The sequence below is a fragment of the Podarcis cretensis genome, assembly GCF_951804945.1.
Source record: "Podarcis cretensis genome assembly, chromosome: 2".
Classification (NCBI taxonomy): Eukaryota; Metazoa; Chordata; class Lepidosauria; order Squamata; family Lacertidae; genus Podarcis; species Podarcis cretensis.
This window is the reverse complement of record NC_137171.1, coordinates 34,172,901-34,183,199: the sequence shown is the minus strand read 5'-3', so window position 1 is coordinate 34,183,199 and position 10,299 is coordinate 34,172,901. Positions and strand designations below refer to the sequence as shown.

General features: G+C 49.1%; 1 protein-coding gene across 2 annotated transcripts in view; it reads left to right on the top strand.

The window, feature by feature from the left end:
* Positions 1-1,932: 1,932 nt before the first annotated feature.
* The window catches only part of GRIN2C (glutamate ionotropic receptor NMDA type subunit 2C), a 96,041-nt gene continuing 87,674 nt past the window's right edge, over positions 1,933-10,299 (top strand). Inside the window, exon 1 of one of the 2 annotated variants that reach the window (XM_079967369.1) lies at positions 1,933-2,222. The gene's annotated coding sequence lies outside the window, so the exon portion shown is untranslated. Of the gene's footprint in view, positions 3,287-10,299 lie in introns of both variants that reach the window. The other variant, XM_079967368.1, reaches the window with a different exon arrangement.

The following is a 10,299-nucleotide window of genomic DNA, read 5'->3' as shown; positions in this document are numbered from 1 at the left end:
AGAAATGCAATCTTGATACGGTATGATGAACATTTCTCTCTCTGAAGTTTTGTACCCTGGTCTGTGACATTTTGTGTTCAATTTAAGGTACTTTAAAAAATGGGTTTCCTTATTAAATTTCATATTTAAGCTAAAGAGCATGGTGGAGGTGGGAGTTCACTGGGTGATATTAAACAAAGTTTTGTGCAGAGTAGACACACTGAAATTAGTGGACCTAAGTTTGCCATGTTCATTCATTTCAGTGGGTCTACTCTGAGTAAAGCTTCATTGCATGCTAGCCATTGTGTTCCTCTTTCAAGCAAAATTGTTAGGGACTTCCATTGTAATTTACAGCCATGCCATGCAACTGGATAATTTTAGATTCTGGATGTTAATAAGGCAAAGTGTGGTGACTGACTTGGGTGGCAGATTCCCCCCCCCCCTTTGTTCCTGACACAGTTCTTCACTGACCTCTTTTTCCCTGGGGGAGAGGGTATGTGTGTGTGTGCCATTTTGTGGTTTGCTTCAGGTGCCAAAACATATTTGGCTGGCCCTGTGGGGGCCATCCTACTGAATGGGGCCCTGGACTGCCACCCCAATGTCCTACGTACCACTGGCAATATAAGCTTGACAGCTTGTGGAGGCCTGGGAGAAATGAATAGCTCAGATGTATGCTTGATAGCTCAGTTGGTTAGTGTGTGGTGCTGATAATACCAAGGTACGTAGGTTCGATCCCTGTATGGGACAGCTGCATATTCCTGCATTGCAGGGGGTTGAAATAGATGGTCTTCAGCATCCCTCCCAACCCTACAATTCTATGATTTATGAACATAGGATGCCACAAACTCTACTGCCCCAGCTAAACAGACTGCTGCTCTGTAGTGGGGAAAACAATAGTCTCCTGACGAAGTGTCTCTGGCACAGAAAGCTCATCCTGCACATTTTCCAGGTCCAAGCTGGTACATTGGCCATGTCCTTTTAGAAAAATCAAGAACAAGCTTGTCATCTTGCCCCAGTTTAATTATTTTACATGTCACAAGACCAGCCTCGGGAGTCTTCATGTTGAGGCAACTGGCCTTCAGTTTTTTGATGTGTTGATTTAAACAATATCTGAGTGTTTTAGCTCACTTCCCACCAGTGCCTCACAAGATTCTACCTGCAAAGCCCATGAGGTGTAGAAACATAGCCCCCTCCCCAATAAAACAGAACAAAGGTGTGTATGGTTGGGATGGAGGAGGCTTGCTTATGTTCTGCCAGCCTGCAGTGTGACCAGTCTTCTCAGTTGTGGTCACATCCATACCCAGACTGATTGAGAAGAGCTCTCTCTGCAAGGTACAACCTGCATCAGAGTTACAGGAATCAGCAAGAGGCCAGGCAACTTCCCCAAGAGCGTGTATATGGCTAAAGAGGCAAGAACTGTCCCTGGCCAGGCTGTTGCGCTCTCAACCCTTAAATGAGAGGTGGGGAAGCCATGGCTTTCCCTGGACTATCCAGTCCTACAATCCCAGCTGGGGCTGGTAGGAGTTGGAGTCTAAGGAGGGTTGGTGGGCACCAACTCCTCGCACCCAATGCAGAGAAAGAGGCAGATGGAACCGTTTTACCTTTACCACGAGGAGCCCATGGCACTAGTCCTGAAGATGCGAATACTGCAACGTGTGTGGGGTGCATGCCATGCAAACAAGGTTTCATCAGAGTTGGCAAAGGGACCTTCTGTCTTTCCTACTAACAAACTAATGGCAAAGCATCTCCCCTGCCCATTGACTCCGTTCCAAATTAAAAGCCTCCTGACTACGTGACCCTTAGCCCTGATGGGGTCCAGGCGACAGCTGGAGGCTCCTGACTCCGAAGGCTTCGGCGCTCTCCGCCTCCTCCTCCTCCCTTTTGCGTAGGAGGGGCGGGGGCGGCTCCCCCTCCCTCCAGGCCCCTCCCACGGCGCCCTGCTTAAGGGCCGGGGTCCGGGCGCCCTTAAAGGGACAGGCTGCGGAAGAGGACCTTGGTGGGACGCCAAGCTCTGGGCTGGGGAGCAGGGAAGAGCGTGGGCTCGAGGCGCGGCGGGTAGCAGAGCATGGCAGGAGCGGCGGGAAGAAGGAGGGGAGGTGGGCAGCCGAAGGGCACAGGCGAGCTCCTGCCGGCTGGAGCTTGGGGAGAAGAAGGGAGGCAGCGGCGGCTGAGCGTCGGGGGAGCGCGGGCGGTGCGCCGAGCACGGGCGGGCTCCTCCGGCCACTCCGCCGATTAGCTCGCAGGTGTGATACGCGCGGGGATCCGTCTGGCTTCTCCCGGTCCAACCCTGGGTGCGTGCTGGGGGCTTTAGAGCCGACGAGGCACCCTCTGCCTCTTCGGGCCGCCTATGGGCGCCGCACGTGGGGACACCTCGGTCTTCCGACGGCGCCGCTTCTTTAAAGGAGAGGTTGCCCTGCGCGTCCTTTCTGGGGAAGGGGCGCGATCGAGAGGCGGACCGAGGCCACCGGGCGAGCGGAGGCCAAGGCCACTCGCCCGCTTCCCGCCCCTAGCGCCCTCCCTCTCCCTAAACTGGGAGCGGTGCCCGCGCAGACGGAGCGAGGCAGCTTTAATCGGAGCCACCTGTCCCCCTCCTGGGACTCGCTGGCCCAGCGCCTAGGCGCCAAGTTGCAGGAGGGTTCAGGCCGGGTTAGAGGGGAGGGGAGGGGATGGCAGCCCGGGCGGCCCCGCGCGCACGGAAGGACATCTGCCCGATCTTTGTGCCAGCGCCCTGCGCAGCCTTGCTGCTGTCTAAGATCCGCTCCGCCGTCCCGCCCGCCTCCTCCTCCTCCCCCTCGGCCGCGGAGATGGAGAAGAGCCGCGGAGGGCGATGAAGCGGGCGGGAAGGAGGCACTTGCTGGCATCCCGGGCGCGCGGCCGTCTCGCCTCCTCCAAGGGCGACCCTCGACGGAGGGCAAGTCCTCCGCCTTGCTAGTCGCCGCCGCCGCCGCCGGCTGCCCAAGTTGGATCTCGCCACCTCCCTCGCTCCAAAGCCGTTGGGATCCCTCGGTCCCGTCCCCCCCGTCCCCACTCCTTGCAAGGATACGCTGGTGACCCCCGCCAGGCAGCCACGGAGAGCCCTTCGCGCCACTCGTCTGGCTCCGTGGTGGCGACAGGGAAGGCGGGAGAGGACGCGCGGAAGAAGGAGCCGAGGGTCGCTTATGCCTCGCCCAGCCAGCCGCCAGAGGGTTGGCGAGCGGACAGGGGGGCCGACCCCCGACAGCACCCCCCTCTTCCCGAGACCGCGAGGAGCCCAGACGTGCCCCGGAGACCAGGGGATGCAGCCCTCCGCCGCCGCACTTGCCCTCTAGTAAGTAGCCCCGGTTTGTTTACTTCTCCCTCCGCCGCCGCCGCCGCCGCCGCCGCAGCAGCAACAGCGGCGTCTGGCTAGTAAGTAACCCGAGAGGCGCCCATCCCGCTGCCACCTTGTCAATGTCACGCCTGGAGTTGTTCCTGGAGGGCTTTGCGCAGCGCCAAGTCCGTGGCGCTTTCCCCAAGTTCTGCACCCCCAAGGAAGAACTCGCCCCCCCTTCTAAAAACAACTCCCTTTCCTTGCTATCCCCCTCTCTCGCCTTCACACTGAAAGCAGCTCCCATCCACCCACCCTCCGGGTCGTGTTGGGAACGTTTCCACGAAACACCAAGCTTGGCTTGGTTGGAAGGCAAGAGAGTTTGGTTGGTGTGTGTGTATGTGTGTGTGTGTGTTTTGGCGCTCGCTTGTTCTCCCCTCCTAAATCGCCGAGTGTCGGTATTTTTACATCCCCCCCCACCCCCCTTCCAGCACCTTGCGTAACATCGCATCAGGCAGGACACTTTGCATTTATTTTTGGTTAATCCATATGCGACCTTTTTAAGCTGCATTTTTTTGCCTCGCTCCCTCCCTTCTTCCTTCTTGCGTGTCTGAGCCGGAGCCCGGCAGGGAGGGAGTCTTGTCCCGGTGACAAAAGGTCCTCTCTCCCTCTCCCCCCCCCCCCCCCATGTTCCTCCTGGGCTTCTGGCATTTGTCTACAAACGATTAGGGTTCTAATTGGTATTGATAACGCTCTTCCTCCCTCCCGCCCCGTCTCCAACTGTTGCTGCGGGAGGAGCAAAGGGGAGAAAGGGGGAAATTACATAAGAATGCTATGAATAATACGGTTTCTACTAATAAGGCGGACATACATTAGAGCATCGGGGTCTTAGAGGAAAGGTAGCTGTTGGGAGCGAAGTTTTTTTTGGGGTGTGTGTGTGGCGATTATTCATGCGCATCCGGAAGTTTGGGGGGGGGGGAGAGAGAGGGAGACCTTTTGGGGGTAGAGGAACAAAAAGTCAGACAGGATAATGGGGCAGAGTGTGGCATGTCATGGAAGTACCTTCTTCAGGGGAAGAATTACATCACCATCATCTTCTCCCCTCCTCAAGTATCCTTGGAAGCGCTACAGAAGTAGATTCTCCTGAATCTCTCCCCCTGTTCCTTTTTCTCCTTCTGTTCTGTAATCTCAGTTTTCCACTTTGTCCTCTGTATATCAACAACGTGCACTATTCCCTGCTACCCAGTTCTAACTAACTTTCCTCCCTTCCTTTAGTTATATTCTCTTAAACTTGGCGGTGGGGTTGTTTCCTGGAATGGGATCATTATAAGGCAAGTGATCCTTCTAGCCCAGTTAAAAGACATCAGAATCTCAATTGTGGAGGAGGGAAACCTGTGCTTCACTCCATCCTCAAATTTAGGATTTTTAAAAGTTTGTAGCTTTGGTTAGTGCAGTGCAGTGGTTAGATTATGGGGCTAGGACCTGGGAGACCAGGGTTCAAATCACAACCCAGCCAAGTTGGGCATCCTTGGGCCAGTCACTGTCTCTCAGCCTAACCTACTTAACAGGGTTGTTGTGAGGATAAAATAGAAAGGTGGGGGGCAACTCCCTTGAGCTTATTTTCAACACATAACAGTAGTAAATAAACAAAATATAACTCTCACACAGATAACAGGTAGATTTAAACGTACAGATATTTTAAGGAATTTTCATTATCCACAAAATTAAGGGGAGTTAAAATAATTTCCACTGACAGTTGTGTGTGTTACCTGGAGATACGTTTTGGGAGGAGAGGAAGGTGATAGTAAAGTGAGGTTTATAAATAAGGCCGTTTTGTTCTCCATAACCACCTGCCATGACTTGATATGAGTGGCGAGAAAGAAACTGAATCTAAAATGAAATATTCTCCAGGTTGGTTGGATATATATATTTTTTAAGGGGGGGGGGGATCATACCATTAAAAAGAAAAGAAAAGAACAACAAATCATACCATCAAGTGAAAAACTGAAAACTGAAACCTTAACATGGGAGAAAAAAGCAGAGTTAAAACCTTCTTTCATATATTAAAGATGCATTAAAAGCTATGCAGAATCGGAATGTTTTCACCCGCAGCCTGACCGCTGTCAGGGATGGGGTTAGTCTCACCGCCTTTGGAATTAGAAACTGGAAACTCTGCTCCTACTGGAGGTGAAGAGGGAGCACCCAGGAGGTTCTCTTCTGCAAGCTCCATGGATATACAAGGGAAGGATCTGTTCAGTTTCCATTCATTTCCACTGGAACTCTTTGCTGCTGTTCTTGGGGTTTTCCTTCTTCTCTTCCACCTTTCTCTGTGTACTCTTTAGCAATCCACAATGTGTGTGTGTGTGTGTGTGTTGGCCAATGCAGCACCAACAAAATTCACTGTTTACGGCAGCACCAACAAAATACGGCTGCAACAGGTTTGCCTATGTATATTATAAAACAATATGCTTGAAAGGTGTTCCCTACAAACGGAGCTTTGCATGCAAAATGTTGGGAGCTGTGATAAGGTAGATGTTCTTCCTCTTCTTCCTCCTCCTGGGAAAGAGAAATACGCAGTACTGGATTTTGAGGGCTTTCTCAAGAAGCCATCAGCCTTCACTTTCCTTGAGCTCCACAGAGGTGAAAATGTTGCCCTTCCATTGCGTCCAATAGCAAAAAATCTCTCCGACTTCAGGACCAAGGCCCAAATCTGCTCCCACATTTCGTAAGGTGGCAGTGGGGACATAGGCCAAGATTTGCTTCCACCTGAATTTATTCCCTGCACCCATGGCCTCTGCCTTGTTTGAAGAGGGAATGTAGTAGCTCTGAAATGCCTTGGGGTTGACCACCCTCAGCATAGCAGCAGTGACTTCCCAATCCTTTCGGCTCATAATCTCCCTTTTAAATAATTTTCCTAAATAAGTACTTATGTGATGCTTATTTAGAGGGCTTTAGGAAATATGGATTAAAGAGGCTGTTTTTTCCTCCCTCTTTTTAATACATTTTTAAAAAGTACAGTCAGAGCAGGGGGTGGGGGGTGGCATGCAGGAAAACTGGACAAGCAGGCAGGGAAGCAGGATCGAACCATCACCAACTGCTCTTCCTGCTACGTATTTCCTGGGGAAAGAAGAGAGAAAGGCAGCATTGGTGGTGTTCTGTGTAGCCACAGCTTGAAATTGACAGAGGGAAAACATAGCACAGGAGTCTGTACTTGCTTACAACTCTCATTCTTGAAAGATTTCCTTGGATCTTTCTCGTTCCCTTGTAGTTTGGCAAGACTTGGATCACTTGACATACCAGTAAAAAAACCAAGTATATTTGAATTTAGCACATTCGGAGCCTCTTGGTCCCTTTTCCATCCATTCTGTGCTCTGGGTTGAAACAGCATCATCGTGGAGAGTCATCTCTGAGACACAGGGGTGATTGGAACTGCTTGATTCCAGCTGTAGCCTGAGATTGGTGCATCAAGCCTAGATAGTTACTGACTTTATACATTTCCTCAGTAGTTCATCTTTGGGTTCTGTTTTGCCGCATTCCCTTCGCCCCACAACAGGGAGGAATATCTTACAATTCTGAATTGCTGGTCCTCTCTCAGCTCTTCATATCTGCCGTTCAAATTTACTGTCCACATTCTCCTGCCCTTGACATTACTGAAATGCTACTAAACATTTCAGGTCTCGGCCTTTGGAAGAGTTAAACAAACACAATTCTGTTTACGCTCACTAAGTGCCATCCTTGCAACAATCTCCAAATCACTTTAGCTCCAGACACTTGTGACTTCTTCAGCCTTCGTCACACTTTTCAGAGCTAGGCAGGGCTTTTTTCCAGCCAAGACTCAATTTTGGCACCTCTCAGTGGGCGCCATTCCCATTATAAGAGAATAAGGGGGTGTTTATGTCGAGTTTCAGCACCTCCTTTTCTAGAAAAATAGCAGTCATCCTGTGTCCGTGGCGTGGTTCTGTCCCCAACAGAATGCTTCAGAGAAATTGCTTGTCTCGCAGCTCCTCTGTGAAATGGCTACATTGCATGTAGGTTGTGTCAATGGATCCCAATACAAATGCAGGGAGATTAACAAGTGAGTGGAAAGCTGGAGAAAGATCTAATTGGATTTATGGAAAGCAAACCAGTGAAACCTGATCACAACCACCCACCTGCAGCAATATTGTTGTGCTTGTGCTTCCTCTGTACAGTGGTACCTTGGGTTACATACGCTTCAGGTTACAGACGCTTCAGGTTACAGAGTCTGCTAACCCAGAAATAGTACCTCGAGTTAAGAACTTTGCTTCAGGATGAGAACAGAAATTGCGCAGCGGCAGCAGGAGGCCCCATTAGCTAAAGTGATACCTCAGGTTAAGAACAATTTCAGGTTAATAACAGACCTCCAGAACGAATTAAGTTCTTACCTGAAGTACCACTGTACAGTGGTACCTCAGGTTACAGACGCTTCAGGTTACATACGCTTCAGGTTACAGACTCTGCTAACCCAGAAATAGTACCTCGGGTTAAGAACTATGCTTCAGGATGAGAACAGAAATCGTGCTCTGGCGGCGCGGCAGCAGCAGGAGGCCCCATTAGCTAAAGTGGTGCTTCAGGTTAAGAACGGTTTCAGGTTAAGAACGGACCTCCGGAATGAATTAAGTACTTAACCCGAGGTACCACTGTAGTTGAATATTGCACAGCTCCATGCAGGTAATTGTGACGGGACAATCTGGAAAAGATGCTGTGTCTATGTGGGCAGGTAGCTTTTTCATGGGTCTCGCAACTTCCTATTGCTGCTGCTGTGCAGTGCATTGTAGCTGCCCATTGTTGTGTCAGTTAAACAGACCGGCATGCTAATGGAAATACCGTTTTTTACATAACCACCCCTTGGAAGATATTAATTCAGTTAATGACTTTTCTCTTTTGCAAACAGTGGAGGCTATCAGTGGGGGTAGTTTTTACTTGTTTTATGGTGTGTTTGTAAATTGCCTTGAGATGTGTGTAAAAGGCAATCAATAAATTAATGTGTGTAAAAGGCAATCAATAAATTAATAAATGATGATGATAGATAAGAATAACAGAAGCCTTAGCTGGCAGTATCTGCAGCTGTTCACAAGTACTGAATATACTTTCCCACAAGTTCCCTCTGCATTTGCTTGATCAGGGATATTAACACATCAAAATGATTTTCACGTGAGAGAGGCGCTTCCCGCATGGAAGCTGCTTACATAATTCCTGTGAGTAGTTCATCAGCTGTGATGAATGCTTGGTGGCTATTTTGATACAGGTATGTTCAGCAGGAAGCCACAACTGACGGTGCAGTGGAATAGATGCATTGTCACATTCATATTTGACAAACTGCACATGGCACTCATAAAGTTTCCTAGGCAGAAGTGATCTCCATGTTAATACCTTTTTTCTGAATTGCCTTTGATCAGGAACCCCCAGCCTTTTGGGGCCTGGGAGACACATCTGAAATCGAAGAAACTGCCATGGGCACCTCAAAATACCCATTTTGCAGAAGGAAAACTGACTAATCAGGAAACAAATGCCAAACAACAGGCAAGCACCTATACTCCCAAAATAAAAAAAGATAAAAAGCTGCCTTCCAAAAAGCATTCCCCCCAAACAAACAAAATACATATTTTAAAGTAAAAAATAAGAAGGAGCAGTGGAAACCTTGGTGGACACCAAGGGATGTCTGAGGGCACAATGGTGCCTATGAGTGCCATGCTGGGGACTATCGTCTTAAATCTTTATGTCCCATTCTCTTGGTATCTCTGCCAAGAAAATGTGTGGCAGGTGGTTACTGGGGACAGGGCCTTTTCATTGGTGGCACCCTAGCTATGGAATGCTGTCCTCATAGAGGCTTGCCTGGCATTCACTTTGTGGTCTTTTGGGCACCAGGTGAAAACTTCTTTTTATTTCTTTTGCAGGTTTTTAAAATTTTAAAACCTGCTTGGAATATCTTCTGGTGTTGCTTGAGAGTAGTTCTCTACTAATTCTAATCTCTGCTGCTGGAGTTTTTATGCTTCAGCATTGTTGTTTTTTATTAGATGTCTTACCTGCCCTTCATCACAAGTTCCCAGGGCAAGCTGCAACAGTGTAAAACAACAACATTGGAACCAGCTAAATTGCTAAAACAATTAGAAGCATAGAGGGGTGCCCTAAAATACAGGTATATAGTGTGTCAAAGGCCAGGGCAGGAAATATTACTACTACTACTACTACTACTACTACTACTTCACCCACCTGGCTGGGTTTCTCCAGCCACTCTGGGCAGCTTACAGCATATCTAAAAACATCAAGCATTAAAAATCTCACAATACAGGGCTGCCTTCAGATGTCTTCTAAAAGTTGTGTACTTCTTTATCTCCTTGACACCTAAAGGGAGGGCGTTCCACAGGGAGGGCGCCACTACCAAGAAGGTACATGTTTAGTATACAACTGAACTGATTTGCCTTAGTGTGTCATCTCAACCAGGCGTGAGGCCTGTCTCTGCTCCAGACAAGCCAATAATTATAACCAAGGTTTTGTTCACCATTTACAGCTTGTGGTCTGTCTGGAATGAGACAAACCTTGAACCCAGGTTCAGATAACATTCAAAGCAAAACCATGGCTTTGCTTGCGGGAGTGCAGCAACAGCAGCAGGATCAGAGGAACAGCAAAATAGCCACAATCTCCTCTCCAGCAGCTTGTGCATTTGTGCTAAGCCATGGTTTGGCTTCACATCACTTGTCTCTGACTGAATATGTCGTTGGACCCTGACTCTTAAGCAAATAACATTTTCTTGGCAAAGATGACTTCTCAACAGAAAAGAGGCTTCTTTCACCTGTCCAGTTGGAGGAAGTAAAACTTCAGAATATTATCCTTGGCTAACTAGACTGCCTTTTAAGCAGGCAACAATTCTTATTTCAGGGCAGGTCTGTGTATGGAGCAGAATGAAGTGGCAGAGTCCTGCAGTTTTAGAAGTGACTGTACCACTCCAGTTTGCATAGGGTGGTGGTGGGGGACATGATTGGATGCCCGCATTTAGAAAGGAAGAAAGCAAAAGC